Source organism: Elephas maximus, chromosome 10 (genome assembly GCF_024166365.1).
Source record: "Elephas maximus indicus isolate mEleMax1 chromosome 10, mEleMax1 primary haplotype, whole genome shotgun sequence".
NCBI lineage: Eukaryota > Metazoa > Chordata > Mammalia > Proboscidea > Elephantidae > Elephas > Elephas maximus.
Window position 1 is genome coordinate 87,606,068 of NC_064828.1, and position 6,452 is coordinate 87,612,519.

Consider the following 6,452-nt stretch of genomic DNA (forward strand, 5'->3'; position numbering starts at 1 on the left):
CATCCTTCTACCTTTCTGTATTTTCCATGTTTTCACTTTTGTAATTAAAAAAAAAAAAAAAAAAGAGGCAGCTCTTGCTTTTTATAGTTAAAAACTTGCATTTCTCTTATACACTCTTTCCCAGATATATACTTCTGGGTGCCAGACATAAAAAGCCCCACTTGAAAAGCAAACGTAGCCGCAAACACAAGCACAGAACCCAGGGCTCTCGAGATAACTGCAAACTAAGAGATGTAGAATTTTATAGCTAAAAAAACAAATATATATATATATATTTTTTTATAGCTAGAAAGTGTAAAATGAGGATGAGGTTTAATTTCAAGTAAATAACAGACATGAAAAAAGCCGTGTGTCATCTCCTTTCAGCTGAAGAAGTGTCAAAGCCCATGGCCTCAAGCTGAAAAACTCAGCCATGTCTGCAGCATTATCAGCTGCATAAATCACCTAACGGAGGAGACGTTCTCCCTGCCATTCTGTGCCCTCTTCTTGGGAGATCCTGGAACTCTCCCAAAACTCTGCCCACATGGCACCAAGGGGGAGGGCTACCCACGAGGCTGGCTGAGGCAAGACCTGCAGCCCACAGTCTACACCCCCACCTTCTGTGGTGCATCCATGTTTACAGAGCTGCCAGCACAGATGACACACCCCCGTCAATCAAGTGAGGTGGGCTGGGGAGAGTCTTGGATAAAAGGTACCATGTGAAGCCTGAGTGATGCTAACCCATTCTCATCACTGTCATTTGAAGCTCAACCCAGATTTATGCAGGGAAGGCTTATTGTTATTTCCTTGATAACGTTCCTGCCCGGTTTTTGTTGGGGAAACTTAGTGTTTTCCTTGGCATTATTTTGTTCATTCATTTCCTAGATTCAGTTGGATTCCAGTTGGATCAGCTTATGTGTGTCAGGGTAGAGCTGAGTTCCAGAGGGTTTTGAAGGCTGTGACCTTTTGGAAACAGATCACCAGACCTTTCTTCTGGGACACCTCAGAGTGGGTTTGAACTGCCAACTTTCTGGTTAGTAGCCCAGCACTTAACCATTTGCACCATCCAGGGACCCTGCCTAGTAGATAACCACCCACAATATGGTTGGAGAAACATGGAGGAAAGCACCTTTTCCTGAAACAGCCTTTCACATGCAGATGTCTTGGAACCTGAGAGTCCACCATTGGCAATTCATCAAAATGATCACTTAATCATACATTTATATACAAATACATTTGTGTCTGACCCACAGTATTCTTAAACAGCCTCCCATCCAAATACTTACCAGACCCAACTGACACTAGCCGTGAGTATAAGACTTGTTCAGGGTGGCAGATTTCAATGTCATATAGCATGTTTATACTTAACTCAGGCATTTTCATAGACAACCTCATCTCTGTTTCATTCCCTAAGATGAGGCAACTGGTGGCCTCTGTGTTGTCCCCCCCTGGCTGCAGGTGGGGGTCACCCCATTCATCTCTGGTGTAGTCCTGAACAGTTCTTTGCTGCACAGGCTGATGGTGGAAATGGGGAAAGGAGGTCTGGCCCAGACACAGCTGAGCCAGAACTCTGATGGTCTGTGTCATTCATTGGTCACTGTGAACTCTGGAATGATCTACCATGGGCTGGACCTGGGTTGGAATCATTAGCTCTTCTGTGACCTTAAACAAGTTACTTGCCTCTGTTACCTCTCAGTTTTTTCATCTGTAAAATGAGATTGATAACAGTGCCCATCTGTTGTGATGAGGATCAAGCGTGATAACAAGCACCTAGTGCCCCACACTGTCTGTGATTGGTAATGGACCCTCTTAAATGGTAGTTTCCTTTCCTCCTAAGGTGGGTTTGTGGGGCCCCACAGCCTAGAACTTTAGCTCTGGAAGGGGTTTAGGGATCATCTGGTACACTGGGTGAGTTCCAGACTTTTAGACTACAGCAACCATAACAAAATGAAAAGAAAAATAAATTTGGTTCAGCTTGAGAGTTATCAACATTTTATTTTGTGCCTAAGGGCACAAAAAATAAATATATTAAAGACTACAATCTACTATCATTTTTTTTGTTTTCTTTTTAATTTTATTTTTTTGAGATTGTTGAGAATATACACAGCAAAACATACACCAATTCAACCATTTCTACATGTACAACTCAGCGACATTGATTACATTCTTCCACTGTATACCCATTCTCACCCGCCTTTTCTAAGTTGTTCCTCCCCAGTTAATATAAACTCACTACCCCCTAAGGTTTCTACTAACATTTTAATTTCATTAAAAAAAAAACAAATCTTAACCACCCTACTTAAGAATAAAAAAGGAAGGGCAGAATATCCAAATAAATTTAGCTTTCTGAAAAATTCTTTACATTGTCCTTTCTCATTCTTCTGAAAACCAATAACAACGTCACGGACCAGTGTTAGGGAACTACTGATCTTCGTGTCATGCCCTAACTTTATGGATGAGGAAACAGAAGCCCAGAGAGGTGAGGTGACATGCCCAAGGTCACACAGTGGCTGCAATGCCTCATGGCTATCTGGGGAAACACCCCCGGCTGTCAGAGAGCCATCCAGTGGCAGTACAGGTGCCTTGGGCTCGATTCCCAGGCATTTGCCCTTCTTTCTGCCTTTTCCATTTCTCTAAAATGGGAACAATAATCACCTCACTTCCCTCACCCCTAAGAAAAGGAGAGCTTCAAAAGTACTCCAGAGATGCATCCAGAGGCATTAGAGAGTAAAAAAACCAAAACCCGTTGCTGCCGTCAGGTCATATCGACCCTGCAGGACGGAGTAGGACTGCCCCATAGGGTTTCCAAGGAGCACCTGGTAGATTAAAACTGCTAACCTTTTGGTTAGCAGTCAAACTCTTAACCACTACACCACCAGGGTTTACCATACTGAAGGAGTATTAGAGATGGAATACCTCAATGTCTGCAGTTTACTTGAAAGCACTCAGTCAGCAAAAATAGTTTAATCAATATCTTAACAACTGTTAAATACAGGTGATGGGTGTATGAGTGGATGTTTGTTATGCTAGTCTTTCTCCTTTTCTGTATGCTCGAAAATTGTCATCATAAACAATCCCTGATAAGAAAGGTGCACTGGCAAGGCAAATGGAAAGGATGGTGTTACTCACGAAGAAGAGGTCCTCAGAGAGATCCAAGTCCTGGGCTCTGCAGTCAGGTTGGACCACCACCCCAAGAGATGGAGCAGCTCGGCTTCAGCGGCCTTGGGCCATGGTCAGGAAGCGGTTGGGTGAGGGGAGACTACTGTCCTGTCTCAGTGTAAGTCACCATCTGACAGACCTAGCGCTGCTGCAGCTGCTGGCACTGGGGCCAGTGGGGGCTAGTGAGGCCAACCAGCGTGGGGGTCTTATGAATATGCTGATAGTGGTCAGAGCTGGTTGGCTGTCCCTCTGCTACCTCCCACCCCACCCCAACTCAGGTGCACGGAAAAGCCAGCTCAGAGAGGACCTTCCTGAAATGCCATCTCTTCTGTCCTTGCATGGAGACTAAATTACCCAGCTTCTTCCACTGCTCTGGCCTCCAATGGGGAGTCCTGGCCTCTGCTTCCAAATGCCCCCACAAGGCAGCTCCAAAGTGAATATCCTTTTCCCCGCCCCTCAAGCATTCTGAAGATACTGGGACCCGCCCAGCACCATAGTGCAGCATCTCAGCTCTGCAGGAAGGTCCCAGACACTGTTGGGGAGACCAGTTGCTGGGCCAAAGGCCCCATCCCTGGCAGCTGGGGAGGACTCGCTTCCAAATCCATTCACCCCCAAATGTCACCTGATTTTGCCACCTTCTCTCTTTCAGCTTGGGACATGGAATGAATGCTGTGAAATACAGCAATGAAAATCAATGAATTACCATTCATCAACATGGGTAAATGCTCAAAATATTCTGAGTGAAAGAATTAAGTCACAGAATGACACAGGCATGATGATTCCATTTACATTATGTTTCAAAAGTGGCAAAGATAAAAACCTGTCTAGATTTTCTTTGTATATCCATCTATCCATTATTTTTAATGACAACTGAATGAATAGATAGATAGATGAACTCTAGGTATCACGGGTGATGCAAAGTGAACATAGGGTATAGTAGTCCCTGTTTTGGAGCCCTGGTGGTACAGTGGTTAAGCATTTGGCTGCTATCCAAAAGGCCGGCAATTCAAATCCACCAGCCACTACTTGGAAACCCTATGGGGGAGTTTTACTCTGTCTTATAGGGTTGCTATGAGTCGGAATCAACTCGAGGGCAATGGGCTGCAGTCTCCGTTTTAAGGAGCCCAGAGATAGAAAGGAAGTCCCACCCACCATTTGGTCAATAGTACTCACAAATGGATAAGCAAGGATGTAAATGCATAGTTCAGACCACATATATGAATACTGGGGGATTTGAGGTAAGGCAAGAGAATGTTTGTATGTTATTGAAGGTGAGCTGCCCACTCTGGTGTGTGTGTGTGTGTTTTAAATAAACTGAGCCACTTTTCCTTTCTAAGAACAGAAATTTTTTTCATATACAGCTTGAAGGTAAATACATCTTGTTCTCAATTTAAAAAATAGGCAAAACTGTATAGGACACATGGATTAAAAAAAGAACAGTGGCTGTAGAGTTGATTTCAACTAATGGTGATCCCATGTGCATCAGAGTAGAGCTGATTTTTTAGAAGTAGATCTCCAGGCATTTCTTCTGAGGTACCTATGGGTGGACTTGAACCACCGACCTTTAGTATAGCAGCAGAGCTTGCATTAGCCATTTTCACCACCCAGAGACTCCGTAACTCAGGATTTAAAAAAAAACAACCCACTGCCATCAAATCGACTCCAACTGATAGTGATCCTGTAGGACAGAGTAGAACTGCCCTATAGGGTTTCCAAGGCTGTAAATCTTTATGGAAGCAGACTGCCACATCTTTCTCCTGTGAAACGGCTGGTGGGTTCCAACTGCTGACTTTTCAGTGGCACTTAACCACCGCACCACCGTGGTTCCTATAATTCAGGATAGTAGTGGTTAACTCTCGAAAGATGACCAAGGAGGGCTATAGCTGGTTTTTCCGTTCTGTAAGCTGGATGGAGAGTATAGGTACTTCTTTCACTATCTTTTTTAAAAACATACACACATAAGTATATGCCCTTCTGAATGTATATTTCACAACAAAAATATTTTTAATTCTCTTTTGAACCCTGTGACAACTTGTATTCATATACTCCTGACTCAAAAAACCATGTTGTTGTGTCCTGTGAAAATCTAAATATGGAAGATGGTGAGAGCTTACTGGGTTGCAGTTTGAACTCCATGGAGGCGCATATGTGAATCTCAAAGAAATCAATTTCAACCTTTATGCTCTGAGACGTTGCATCTACTGTGCACTCTCGTGTGTGCGCACGTGTGTGCGTATGTGTTGTGTGGTGTCTAAGATTGTAAAATCCAAGATTCACTTGAGTGATCACTGAACCTCCAGAAGTGCTTTCCCACATTATCCAAGCTTGAGCTTCTAAATCCTAGATAAGAATCTCAAAAATTAATGATTAAAAACTGTAAGAGAATTAAATAGCTATCCAAGAAATATTAACAGCAATCCTGGCAAGAGATTGTCATAGCTCCCGATTACTGTTCTTGAACTCTTCAGCTGCATCCAGCAGTGTTCTAAGCGTGGAGGCATTTAGTCATTTCACAAATATTTATTGAGTACCTGCAGAGTACATGGCATTGTGTTCTGTGCTGGGGATTCAGGGAAATAGAATCATCCCTTCCCTCCTGCAGCTGGGCCCAGTGGAGGAGAGGGACAGGTAAACAGGACATTACGATACAATGCAATGTAGAGATACAGACCCAATGCCTTGGAAGCACAGTAAAAGTGTCTGTTAACTCTGCCACAGGAGATTAGGGAGAGATCCAGAAAGAAACTTAAAGGATAATTATGAATCCCTAGGCAAACAGGAGGGGGGAACAGCCCAAAGACGTGAAGGAGTGAAATAGCACACTGGGGGGATGGCTAGTAGTGTTGTGTGACTAAAGCTCTGGACCTGTGAGAAATCAGGGGGAAGAAGATCAAAACATAGCCAGAGGCTAGATTATCAGGTGCCACGTCAAGTTGAGAAGTTTAGACTTTATCCTACAGCAGGGAGTGGCTATTGGAAGACTTTAAACAGGGGAGTGACAGGATTAGATTTGCATTTCAGAAGGATCTGTGACATGGGCATGGAGTGAGGGCTGGAGAAAGTGAGGGTGGAGGCCTAGGCCCATTTAGGAAGCTTTTTAAATAACCCAGGTGAAGGATGCTGAGAACTTGATGGAGAGCAGCATAGGGCAAAGATGTTTTCTCTATTTCTAGGTAGGGCTCCTGCCCATCCCTCTAGAATTCCAGCAGCCTTGCTTTCAGGGTTTGGGCCAATGAAGGCATGGAAATGTCCTGAGGGCTCGTAAAGTGATTCAGCCAAAGAAACCAGCATGATTAGGCACTGGGTCATTCATT